This window comes from Solanum stenotomum, chromosome 7 (assembly GCF_019186545.1).
Source record: "Solanum stenotomum isolate F172 chromosome 7, ASM1918654v1, whole genome shotgun sequence".
Taxonomy (NCBI): Eukaryota; Viridiplantae; Streptophyta; class Magnoliopsida; order Solanales; family Solanaceae; genus Solanum; species Solanum stenotomum.
The window spans coordinates 42,074,924-42,089,611 of record NC_064288.1 but is presented as its reverse complement, the minus strand read 5'-3'; the positions used below and the strand labels follow the sequence as shown (position 1 = coordinate 42,089,611).

The 14,688-nt window shown below is 33.1% G+C and overlaps 1 pseudogene; it reads right to left on the bottom strand.

Moving 5' to 3' along the window:
* Positions 1 to 3,424, bottom strand: part of LOC125869915 (fatty acyl-CoA reductase 2, chloroplastic-like) — a 33,036-nt pseudogene extending 29,612 nt beyond the window's left edge.
* Positions 3,425 to 14,688: the final 11,264 nt, after the last annotated feature.

The window sequence follows — 14,688 nt, the reverse complement described above, 5'->3', positions numbered from 1 at the left end:
CATTTCTTCCAAATAGAACAATGATTCAGATTACAACAACATGCAACCTAGGAATTTACCTCTAAATCCCTTCCCCCTAAATGTACCATTCCACTACAAATAGAGCAACTAAGCAATATCACTATTGCCCACTAAGTTACCCGACACAGAATAACTTAGAATTCAACTAAGCAACACACAGGTTGCCCACTAAACCACCACCCTCTAGACGATTTAGACTTTGACTAAGCAACAACAATATTTCCCACTAAACCACCTAACTCTTAGATGATTTAGAATTCAACTATGCAACAACAATGTTGCCCACTAAACCAATCAACCTAACTGATTTAGAATTTTTGCAGAACCGAACAAAGATCTATTTCCTTTATATATTAGGAATAGATTTACAATGTAACCACAAAAGATATAATCCTAAGACAACTAGACAGCTTGCACCTCTATCAGGTCCATGTTGCTCTTGAGGATAATACTTCCTTGAAGATGGCTTCTTCTTTTTAGCTTTTGGATTTTCTGAAATCCAAAACTTTGTTCGCCAAAATTTGAGTTTGTGTTTTTGGTGAGGAGACTATCTTAAACACACAAACTCCTTGAGACGACCTCATTGGCTGAAAGCCTGCTGTTCAGAAAAGTTGTTCACCTACCACATCATAGATGGCAGATTTTCTGACGGTTGTCTTGTCACCTTTTCATATCGCAGTCTTGCAGGGGCCAAGTCCCTTGCAATGTTCTTTGGGAGTTCCCGTTGGACAAACACCTTCGTCTATTCTGATTGGTTAGTATGTTGGCGCCTCACCAACCACTGACTGGCAGGACAACTTTACAGTTGTATCCCATTATGCATCTGATGGAGAGAATTCTGCTAGGGACCACGTCCCTGCATTTGTGAGACACTGAAACAGACAATCTCGTCCGCTCTTTCTATTGGTGTAGTACACTGTACTTTTCACCTACCACCTGATGTGACAGTTTTACAGTTGTACCCCATTTGAATCTGGACGAGAGCACTCTGCCAGGGACCAGGTCCCTGCATTTGTGAGGATCATCAAAACACCTAGAATATAACATTTTCCCTCTTTTTGATGATTACACACAAATATTCCTCACACTGAGTTTATTCATTCATTTCCCCTGCCAGTAGTCTTAATAACAGTGATCTGGTTCCTTGTTAGATCCCTAAGTTTGTTAAATCATCAAAACTTAGTATCAGTTCCAAACTAACAAGGGAGATGGTGGAGTGGGTGAGAAAAAATATTTTTATAATATTTTTTATTAGTATTACATTAATCTTTAGTTTTTTTTTAACTAATATTAATATTATATTTAGTTTTTGTTAAGGTGGAATGTTGTATCCATGTGGAATGTGGAAGGTTTTGCAAATAAAAGAGAGTGTATTAGACACCACCGTGATATGTTTCTTAAACTAATAACGGATAGTTTATGTATGAAACTCAAAAAAAGGGAATAATTGAGGTGTGTTTTTGACACTTATCTCTTAAATAAATTGTGTATTTGTAAAAAAAAAGGGGAAAAAATAGAGAGAGTTAACCTCAAGTCCCATTTGGTGTTTGCTGCAGCATCAACAATCAAATTAATTTCTTGAGCTATTTGATGAGCACTAATAATATCTACACCAAGGTTTGGCTCATGGATATGTCCAACCACAACAACCAATTTACTTCGTAGTATGAACGATTCATATGACTCCCCATGCATTTTTTTAGGCATTTAAATAATTTTGACTCTATTATCTGATTGGAAAACAATGCATCCATGTTATATGGTTAGACATCTTTATAATAACGTCTCACTATAATCGTTAAGTTTTCTTGGAAATTGACTTTTTCATATATGTTCTTTTATAACAACATTTTTTTATACCAGCCAAAAAATATCTGGAAAAATGATGTTATTACAAAATTTCTTGATTGTATGATGACTTCGAAACTTAAATTTAGCATGAAAGTACTGAAGAAAGAAAGAATTCATAAATTAACTTACTTCACTTGTTAATCTGGCAAATGCAGTTTCCTTGTCCTTTGCCCTAATAAGGAGATATATCTTGTTTATCTTTGGTGTGGTTCTTAGCATCTTTTCAATCAGAGCTGCAAATAATTGTTTTATTGGAAATGTTGAGAATATAATTAAGCGAGTAAATATGTGTTTTCTTTTACAACGTACTTTTTCCGTTTCATTTTATATAAGTTAGTTTGACTCGGCATATAGTTTAATAAAGAAGAGACTTTTGAAACTTGTTGTCTAAAATAAGCAATGGCTACTATTTGTGTGGCTATAAATTATTTCATTAAGAGTAAAATGGACATTTTTAAAGTTAATTTGTTACTTAATATAGAAATGTGTAATTTTTTTGGGACTGGCTAAAAGAGAGAGTAAGTCATATTAACTAGGACGACATAGGGAATAGATTTTTTAGATGAGGTGGTCACACACGAACAATTGGGACATAACAATTGTTCCCACTTGAGAACCAACGACCTTGTAAAAAAATGATCTCGTTGGTCACAACTGGAAATGTCGTCACCCTCTTGGATCCAGGCCACCACTTCGAGTCGCGGCCCTATGCATGCATGGATCAACTTGCTCTAATACCATTAGTATAGACCAAAGTGAAAGCCCAACTCAAAATTAGACTAGTCTAATGAGTGGGAGAGCCCAATTAGTCTAAAAACCTATTAGCATTTCTTTTTTTGATCATTGAGGGACAATATAATTGACACATAACATGTTCTTTTGAGTCGTACCGCCACCATTATTTGAAAGAATATCCATTTATGTTTGGATCATGAAAAATAATTAGGACCACGCGTGAGGAGCATGATAAAAATATTATTAAGTAAGTAATGTTCTTTCTAACAACATATATATAAGTCTTATCGATGGAATGGTTCCACACTTCAGCCTGAAACAATGTGACGATTGTTCAAACCTTGGGAAAGGAATAAATACTTAGGGATAAAGTGGAATGCTTTCTAGTTCATATCATCATCTTGCTTTGTGATCTCATACTTCAACAGGAAATATAAATGACCTTCTAGTATAAAAAATTATTTACACTTATATATGATAGTGTATAAAAACTTAAATTGTTAATGAAATATTTATTACCTTTTGCAAGAAATCCCGTAGCACCAGCGACAAGGAGGTTCTTTGCTTCAAAAAAGTCAACAATCCCTATTACATTATTAGCTATAACATCCCCTTGATGATCACTCAATGTTTTAATAAAAGAGGAAGACGGGCCAATGCCATGATCAATTCCTAATGTTAAGTGAATAATTTTCTTTGATCTAATTTTGTATGAAAATTTGGTAAAGAAATGAGTACTATTTTCAGAAAACAACTTAGTTGTTGGTGGTACCCTTGTATTAAGGGAAAAAAGATTTTGAACATGAAGCATTGTCATTTAGGATATAAATCTAATAACTAGCTATGCATGGAATGGGATATATATAGAATTGCTTAAATCTTACGTGATGTACATTATTTATAGGCATTATACATAAATATGTCATATAACTTGGTTTCAGCTGACATCTATTCTCTCCAACTTTTGGTGTGTACAATTAGACACTTAAACTTTTATACGATAGAACAAGTAAATACATGTATCTTACGTGACATGTAATACACGTAAGATGCCACGTGAGATAGAAAATTTCCATTAGGATGTTGCGTAGGACGAATGTGTTTATTTGTTTAATTTTATACAAATGCCTACTTTTGCATATCCAAAGTTAGAGAGCATAGATGTAAGTTAAATTCAAGTTAAAAGACATGTTTATGCATTCTGCCTTATTTATAAAGGGAGTCTTACAATCATGTTGAGCAGGCTGTGGTGTAAAGGTTTATTTCTAGCTTAAGGATTTTTCTTCGATTTTTCAATAAAGATGAGTTTTGATCATGAATGCTCCACTTGACTCACGAGAGGAGGGGGGGGGGGGGGGGGGGGGGGNGAGGGGGTTGTATCTAATTAATTGGGTTAGCTAGTGCTAAGTGTGATCACTAATTAGGCAGCTTGTTGAATTATGATGAATTATCGTTTTGATGATTAAGAAACAAAGTCAACTCAAGCTTTGTGTAAATAATCTACAAGCTTAAAATAGATATCTATAAACAATATTTATTACATATCTACAAGCTTAAAATAGATATCTATAAATAATATTTATTACATATGTACAAGCTTAAAATAGATATTTATAAATAATATTCGTATAAAAACTAGCATACATTACAAACTAAGGACCAAAAATTAGGTGTTATGCGGAAGATAACAAAGCAAATCTCGGAAGACCATGAGTAAGAAGACAAACGAGAAATCTACCAAAATACACAAAGATTTAACGTGGTTTATTCAATCAACCTACGTCCACAAAGGAGATGCTCAATACACTATATGAGAGTACAAAATATAGAGAGAAATAACCTCAACCAATTCACTCGGAATACATGGGAGGTTCATGACACAAGTGATAACATATAACTTGTGCCCCACAAATTCTCCCCGTAACAAAACTCTAAAAGTCCCTAGGACTACGTTCTGAATGCTAATTAAGTTAGAAGGAATAAACCTCTATTTATAGAGTCCTAAATCTTTTTCTACAAGAAAAGGACTAGCCACTCCGAAGCATTTTCCTACACATTTATATTGTCAGAAATTCAGGCCCATATGACAACATTGTGAATGTTGATTAAATTAGAAGAAGCAAGACTCTATTTATAGAGTCCTAAACTTTTTCCTACAGGAAAAGAAATAGTCACTCCTAAACCTTTTCCTAAAAAGAATAAAGAAAAACCTAATTTTGATAAGAAACTTAGGACAATTAGTATCCAACACTAAATATCATGAAAATAAAATGAAATATGGAATAGGATTTGGTGAGACAAAATTTGATACTTGGACATTGCATTTGGTGCTTCTTATTGGCTCCATTAATTCTTTCCCCATTTCCTTAAGGGCTTAATTAGATGATTGGCACTTGTCTATTTTAGATTTTAAAGACAAAGATCAAATTAAAGCAAACAGATTAATTACATATGTATATATTTTATATGGAAGTTGTGTATGTTACCTTTCATATCTCTTGCAGATTGTAAATTAAAATATTCATGAACCACAGGTCAGGTCTATGTCCCCACTCCCCTCTTTCAATTGTGTTTTGCATTGATTGAAATTTGAATGAGCTGAGCAAGATTTCAAGGGCCTAATCAAGCTATCCTCGTTTAGTTTACTATTCAATGTTTCCCAACCTGTAGCTGTATAGGTACAACCCAGTAAACCGTTCATCAATTTGATATTTGTACACTAAGTTATGCCCATTTTATTAGACACTGTCTCACTGCGTGTCTGGGCATTTTCCGCGCGATAGCACATCGAAGCAGCTACTACTGCTTTCATGTGCGCCTAACACGTTTTATGCATGATAGTTCGCCTCAATAGCATCTTAAATAACTCCCAAAGTCATACCGTAGTTCACCTCCCAGGTTCAAAATTTATCCTAGAAAGTGAAGTTTTAAAAAACTAACTTCCTCCAAGGTTCATCCATTATCCAGGGTAAAGTTTGATCGTTGAATTTCATAATTTCTTCATCTTACCAATTGATATCTTCTGCTCATGGAATTCATAGGTTTTTTAAGAAAATCCACCTCTAAGGTGTCATCTTTTCCTCCAAAAATCTCACATTTCTCAAGAACTTGGAGCGTATAAGGTATGTAACGCTATCATAGGGAGGAACTAAGTTATTCCTCACGCCCTACATCTAACATTTCAATTAGATCAAATCTAGGGTTTTTATTCAAAGTCCATGATTTTTGAATTTCTTTATTTTTAATGTGTTCATTGATTTTGTTATTGAATTTATTATACTATAGCTTGATGATGATCCCTGATTGATTTCGGACTCGTGCTATTCTACCACATGATCCCTTTTTAACTAGAGATTATTGATTTCACGTATCAGGACATTTCATCCAATTCTAAGTGTCAATGCTCGTTAATTAGTTAGTATAATAACCCAACTAAATGAAGAATCTGAAAGACCCACTTCCAATTTCTCAAAAATGGAAAACTTCAATTCTTCAAAGCTAAGGAAAATTTGTCTCAATACTCAGAGTTCAAAATTGAAAATTACTCTAATGAATGTTTAGAATAAAATTTGATATGTAAAAGATATTAAACTAAAATGTTTGAAAACGTATTTACAGTCGCCAAAAATATGTTGTGAAAGACCATTCGGGGCAGTAAGTCGGGCACGCCGATCAACTCCGTGATCCGCCCTTTGTTCAGTTCCATCGCCTTTTTTCTTTGGCCTTCAGCTTCCTCAAGTTCTATAACTTTGGGCGATCCAACACTGCATTGTGAAACCACTCGGTGACACGTCGACTGCTCTTTTCTCTCGCCAACTTGATTTTCTCCTTCAGGGCTTGGGCTTGGCACACTGGAACTTTAGGCGAGATATTGGTCATTAGGCGATTTGCCCAATGGACTTGGCGATCACCGGGCCTTCTTTTCTTCGTTCTTTCAGCTGCTTTGTTCCTTTTTGCACATTAGTGTCCATGCTTCGTTCTTCAATCCATATACCTGAAATCAAGGATTTTACATAAGTTATTGGCACAAAACAAGCATTTGAGGATACTAAATCATTATAAATAAGCCCTAAATGAGTCCAAATCTTGGACTCATCAATTATCGAGAAGTATTTCAAGAAAATATTCTTAATTTAAACGTCAAGTGCATTATTTCAAGAAAGAGTATAAGAAAGTATATTTTGTATTGAAGATACATATTTTCATAAAGAAAGTTTAGATAGTAATTCTCTAAAGAAAGCACACCTCTGTTTTGAGAAAGCATAGTCATATGTTTTTCTTAAAAGTATAGTTAAGTATTAAAGTATGATTCAATTCAGATCAGTCCTGTTTTAAAAAAACATTATTGAACATAGACTCAGAGTATCAGGTTATCAATTTCCCCCCTAAAGTGGGACCTTTTCCCTAGATGGAACATTATACAGTTATTGAGCATTAATGCATTGTTTTGTAAGTAGTATTGAATACCGAGTGGGATAAGGGTTCAGATAATTCTAACCCCATAACCGCACCGCCAGTGTAGTATAAGATTGTGTGGTTGATTCAGGCGACTCCTAAGATAGCTCCTAGTGAAGTCTCAAAGATTGGATCCATTAGTTAAGTTCGTCCTATATCCTGACAAAGTATATGATGGCTTTTGCAACGTGGGCAAGACGTTGTATCATCATAATTCTCAACGTGATGGTTGTCGGTTAGAGAAACACCCCAAGAAAAATAAAATTATATTATTTTCAGTATTTACTATTATGCATATTTTCAGTCATAAAGTTTTGTGTTAAAGTACACATAGCTAACTATTCAGTTGACTTTATTTCAATCTATCTTCAATGTTATTCATTTAGTTTAATATGTTATGTTTTAGCCAATTATTTTATTCATCTATTTTATATACCGTACATTACATGTACTGACGTCATTTGACGTTGCATCTTTTAAAGATGCAGATTTAGGTATTCAGGATCGATAATAGACGTATCTGTATAATCACTTTCATCTAGCTTTGGCGATACCTCCTATGTTTCGGATGGCTTCAGTTTATCTAGAGTATAAATAGTTATTAGATATTGTTAGTTTAGTATTCAGGTAACCTGGGATCTTGTCCGGGTAATCCATCTTTAGTTTAGAGGCTTCATAGAAGAGTCAGTTGAGTCTTATTATTAGTAGTTTTATCAACATCTCTTATTTAAGATTTATTATTTAAAAATGATTGAAGTTATTTTATATAGTAGTTTCATGTCCACCTCTAAAAAACTTTCACATATTTGTTTAGTCTTTAATTTAGTAGTAAGTCAGGCCAAGGGTTCACTTAGGATCAGAAATGATTCTGAGTGTTGGGGACACCCAGGGTGTAGGCTCGGGACGTGACAAACTTCGTATTAGAGAACAAAGTTCAAGTTTTATAGGGTGTTTATAAAGTCATGTCTAGTACAGTCTTACTTATAAGTGTGTTGTACACCACACTTATAATCAGGAGGCTACGCGACATTTCAGAAATTTTTATATTCTTTCATACTTTAGATCGTGCAATAGAGTTGTGCCATAAAAAACTTATTCATATTCGTGCGTTGCTCAAATCTATTCGACTACTCTTCATACTTAATGTGGTAGAAATAGTAAATCTCATATTCTTATCGATGAGTTTCTCTCGGATAAAGCTATCAGAAAGTAAAGAGACTGCACAAAGGCTGGAGAAGAGCTCATTAGTGTGCTTAAGTTTATTGATTCAAAAGAATACATCATTATTCTAATAAATCGTACATTTGAGCCAAAGAAAGATGTGTTCTCATACTCTCTTCTCTAAACTTTATTTCACATGATACCCATACGAAGAAAGTATGTTTTAGAACTCTTGGATACTATTTCATCCGAAAGATAGTGTGATTTGTGATGTTATGAGCCATTAATTATAGAAGTTCCTAGAGTTAGAAGTATAAACTTTGAAGTGTAGTAACCTAAATAGTAGGGATAGTTATTGAGTAAAACATGTAGTTTTAGTCATGTATCTGGTAAGTCATTAATGAGGTTATATTTCGTTATATATTGGCTAATGAGTAATAAGTTTTGTGTAGATTTCATTGTAGAACATTGAGAAAGAGTTGTTGGTTAGAATGCGTTAGAGTATACTTGAACCAGAAAAAGGAGTTTACGATGATGTGTCATTTGTCAGTAAAATTCAAGTATAAGTTTGGATCAGAAGGACAAAGTAGTCAAGAGTTGACAGATCTAGTTATACCTTTGTGGTTTTGACGGGAGAGCACCATGAAATTCACATGATTATGAACTTATTAGGAAAAAATGTATAATAAATTGATAAATAGTACTTAGGTTTTGAAAGAAAATGTATTGATAGGCTGTAATTAGATAGACTATGAGACAAAGATCGACTATTTTGTCTTGAAATTTTAGTGGACTAGTGTTTTATTGATTTTAGCTACTAGTTGTATGTTAGTGTAGTATCTGAGAAGTGGTTGTTATCCATGTTTATTACTAGATACTAAGCTTTAATTCTAGATGAGCATTGCGATATAAAGGATGGCATTATGAGGATACTAATGTTAGTTTTGAGATTTGACCTAGTAGGCTTGACGTAACGTATAAGAGAACTTAATGTGTTAGCCTACAACAAGTGTGATGGTTCTAGTATGGTATATGTGATCCTTAAATGAAATTGATGAATTGTTGCTAAGTTATTAGATGAAGAAGATCCTTAAGATGTGTATCCAAGACAATATACAATTGTAAAAGGCTCGAAGTTATGGGTACTTTCGGTATCAATCAGTACTTGTAAGGGCCTTTTTTCATGATAACCAATTACCGTAACTCCCGTAAATGCTTGCAAAGATATGGTCATGAATTCATTTGTCTCCTCCCTAACACGTTGATCTAACTCCACCAATTCAAATTCTTCCTCATCTTCAGTTACATCCACCAGAAAGATTTGTTTCTTTTCTTTACAGATGTGGCCAATCACGTACTTTTCATCACAAGAAAAGCATAACCCTTTAATTTAGCCCTCTTTCCATCCATTTCTGCTGCAGTTAACCTCCTTCCAGGGTTATTTCCATTGAACATGTTAACTCTACTCCCATTTGGTTCAAAAGGCTTCCTGAATGTGGGGTTTGATATGAAAGGCTTCTGAAATTTTTGAGGTTTAAAAGTGGTTGGAGTAGATAGAATGGCATATTGGGTTTTGTTATTGGTCTTCAAACCCCAAGACTGAGCATGAGCTTCAAAGACACCTTCCTGCAATCTAGCAATTTTATAGGCTTGCATTAACGTTCTTGGGTTCTAATTCTTACAGATTTTTTTTTAACTTTGGGTTCAAACCCCCTAAAAACAATTGATTGTATTTTCACTTGACAGATTTCACCCCAGTTAGTAGTCTGTCAAATTCAGTCTGGTATTCCTTAACAGTGCTAGTTTGCTACAGATTGTTGAGCTCCTCCATTGGGTCTTCAAACCCTTCCCCAAACCTCTCACTCAAAGCTACCACACATTAGTCCATGTAGGATCCGGAACTGAATTCCTAGACTTTAGATAGGACCTATGCCAAGCAATGGCTTCCCCTTCTAATTGGATGGAAGTTACCCTTACCCTTTGATCAAAAGGAACTTCATCCATAACAAAGAATTGGTCTACTTTATACATCCAAGTTCTCAAATCAAATCCAAAAAATTTAGGAAATTCCAATCGTGAATATTGAGTATAGAAATTACCAGTAGGAGAAACTCCATTATGCATTTCTCTAGGTCGACTCTCATATGGGCATTCTATCGAACACCCTCTGCATTTGAAGATTCTACTCTATTTGGTTCTCGTTCTCTTCCTCAAGTATTCATGTATCCAATCGCCTCCTTGATTTTGATCAACTCTTTATCTGTTTGCGTATTACGATCGTTAATACTAGTCATACCTTCCATCACTTTCTGCAATTGATCCTGAATTTGCAGAAGTCTAGCATCCATATCTTCCATAGGTCTTTCTTGATTCTTGCTTCTGGTCATAGTCGTGTTGAGGATAGCCTTGCTTTGATACCAATTGATGCACAAACAACGGCAATCAGTAATCGGGTGGATATTGTTAATCTAGGAACAGTAGTTCGAAGAAGAGGATGGTTAAAACAGGGGAGTTTTGAGTGTTTAGATTTGAGAGAGAAATAGTAGAAAGGAGAAGAGAATTGTTATCATGTCAATCAATGAATGATACTATTACACTTGAGATCCTTATATACTATTACAACACAATTATATACTATTCCATTAGGTGGGCGCTGGGTAACTAACTAGTTTAACAATATAACTAACTATCTAAATGATAGTTTTAACCAACTTGCCAGCTCAACAATCTGTTCATCAGTCTTGTATCAATCTTGCCTTTAAAGCAACCCTTTCTTAACCCAACTTTGCTTGTTTTAAAAGTAATCCTTTCTTAAGGGCTTGACTCTGCTTCTTGAAATAAATTTCAGCAAGTTTATGTGTTCTAATATGATCATACGTGTTCTAGCATAAACGTATGTGTTATCTATTATTCATGGAAACAATATGAATCTGGAATGCTTCCTCTATGTTTATGTTTCTTTGTGCAGATCATTTAGGGTTAGTATGATCATTAAAATATTAATAAAGCTAACGATTAGAGTATGTGAAAACTGAAGGAATAAAAAACATAGTAGAATTTGAAATTTTAAAAGTATTTTTAAAAACATTTGTGTTAGAATTGGCCTGAATAGTTCAGATTCACGTCGTAGAAAGAAATTTTAGCACCTAACTCTAATTTAGAGTGAAAAAATTCAATTACCATTTAACAATATCCTTTGTAACAATTTTATTACTCAACAACCACACAAATTTCCTTGAATGGTTAGGTATTCCATCCTCTTTCAATATTCAATTTCTTTTTTGTTTTTCTATCCTCTTTTATTCCAGTTTAAAATAATTAAATTTCGATAAATGACTAAGAATCCATACATGTTTTCGTTCCTAATATTCTCATTACATTTATGAATTCAATCGAAAATAGAGCTAGTTATTAAAAAAATCTTTAATATTAAGCCAAAATTTGGTGTGTGGTTGGTTGGTGGATTAGGATGAAGAATAAATAAGGAGGTAGGATATGCATAAAAGGAAATTAAAACTATGGGCTGGCACGTCTATCTTTTAATCATTGAAGTGGTTGTAACAAACGCATAACCCTTATTTATATACAACAGTATTTTCAAAAAAATTTATGACTATTTCAACTTTTTGGAATATTTTTGTCATCATTACGTTATATTTCTAATTTTAAATTAGGGGAGGGAGGCTTGAATTTAAATTATTGGGGTACAAACATGCATTGGTTGACGTTGACAATAGCCTTATGTACACCAAATTAAATAAAACAATTATTGTTCTCTGCAAAATTAAATAAGGTATGGCTTATCTATATTATACTCATTATATGTTGATTTCTGGGAACAAAATAGTCTGCGCCAAAATAAAATTAAGAATGAATTTCATGTCAAGCTAAAAGATAAATTTAGGATTTCAAGAAAATGAGTGTACTGTTACAAAGAAATGGGTGATTTCTTACGAATAAACTCATTATCCATTTGTAATTCACTATAAGAAAATATTATTATTATTTTTTAATTTTTTATTTAGTGTCTGATATTTGTATATTGGACTCTGAATTCACGTTACGTAAGGTCTAATTCAAAGGGAAACACTCCCTATAAAAAATATTCTATTTTCATAGGTCGAATTTACATATTGTGATGTCATAACTCCCGCAAAACGTGAATTCACTTATTTAATGATTTTATTTGAAAAGGTTGTGTGATAAAATAGCCGAATTTGTTTATTAATGGTGGTTAAAAAAGGGGAATTTTACACAAATCTCATAGTTTTAAGAGCTAATTACATCATATTCTTACTCTTTTCCAAATTACAAAATCTCTTGAATTTGGTAGAATTCGGATACATCCCAAAACGGCTCAATACATCGCGTCCCGGTTTTGGATACATCATTCAACATCCCGATATATCGCATCTCGGTTTCAAATACATCACTCAACGTCTCGATATATCGTGTACATCTCGATACTCATGTAAAGTGATGTGTACGTACGAGAATAGGAGAGAGTATGAATTTTTATCATTTTTTCAAATGGTAATTTTTTTAAAAAATATGATAAAATGTATTTACATAATTTTTTCTTTAAAAAACTGCAATTGTGACGACTGTATTTTGATAGCGTCAGCTAGCCCAAACATTTAATATATTTTTGCGGAGGTCATGTAACCCTCCCAAATAAACCGCAGCAAAATGAGCACTTCTCTAATTGATTATTGGTGCAATCTTATTACTTAAAATAGTTAGGACAAATTACAGAAATACACACATTTTGTTTTACTTATTTTTGTTATCCCCTATTACTTTTAAAAATTTCCAAAATTCCTTATTTCTTTAATGTATTCTAGTTGTATATTAATGTATCCGAGCCAGTATTTAATGTATCCGAGCTACATAATGATGTATCCGAGCTACATAATGATGTATCTGAGCTACATATTAATGTATCCGAGCTACATATTATGTATCCGAGCTAGTTTTTAATGTATTCGAGCTACATATTAATGTATCCGAGACAGTATTTAATGTATCCGAGTTACATATTAATGTATCCGAGCTTCAATTATTGTATCCGATTTTTTTAATCTCTAAGGAATTAATGTAATTAGAAACTTATTAGGAATAGATTGTAATTTCATATTAAAACTATGAGATTTATATAATTTACCCTAATAGTTATATTTGACATCTTACTTATTGATCGTTTCGAAAATGTTGGTATCGATTGAATACATTATACTATATGCTACATCATCAACTACAATTAGTTTTAGTATATACATTTTGTATCAATTGTATAAGCATCTTCAGTGAAAACTGGGTAACAAAAAATTCAATATTGTGTCAAATTATTGAAAGAATAAACCAAACAAAAAAAAAATAAAAAAATACATTGCTATAACACATGATCCGAACTCAGAATTGAGAGAATGATATTTAAATGTTTTTAAAAGAATATGATATTACTATAGAGGATTTAGGAGGAAATCATAACTTCACGTGAACTCAGAAACCACCCATGTATGCAGATGGATTCTCCAAAAATTGGTAGAGAAATGGTTATCTAATCTTGTATTTTTGCTCGTTGGATATGCACATCGAAGAAGTTAAAATTTTAAAATTAGGGTTAAAGCACAAGTATCCTTGATTATGATCGAAATTTTAGAGATACACCTTAATTAACTAAGATCCTATACCGTTGAACTCATTTTTTTGTAATTTTGTAGACCTTTTAACTTACGTGGCGTGGGAGAGTTGGCAAAATAGTCACTCTCAAAACTTAATTGAACATTAAGATAATAGGCTTGAATAATTTGTGGTATACCCACTATTAATGACATCATTCACATGCCCTAATTGGCACATACAAAGGACCTCACTAAGTTTTCATATCTCCACTTTGGTCCCCCTTCTTTTCCAACTAATTTGGAATAATATATATCTATTTGCATTTGTTAAAAATTATATTAGAAAAAAAAAGAAGAAAGAGCCAAACAAACGTGAAAGAAGAGCAACTCGTTTTGCTGCTGTCGAAACTGACGATTCCGGCGAGTTTTTCGGCCAAAATATCTATTTTCAAGGTGAAATCATCATCATCTTCTACTCCATAGTCATGTTTACTCCATTTATTTTTCAAAAATCAAGCTTCAAAATGATTTTCCCGCCATTTTAGAAATTTGAGAAATCTTCCATAATAAACACCTGATAACTCATTATAAATAAATTTTAGTAGTTTAAAAGCATTAAAAATTTGTTTCGCCATTGCAGGAGCTGCATTTTGAACGACGATCTCATTCAATCGCGTTTCTGTACGAATGTCAGACTTCATCGATCGTTAACGACTGATACTATAATCTAGTATATATCTTTGTAGTCTATAATGACAATAACTAAATTTGTTGTTGCTGGTGGTGATTATATGTATGGGAGGAGAGTCCCAAAAGTTGAAATTGGAAATCTTTTAGTAAG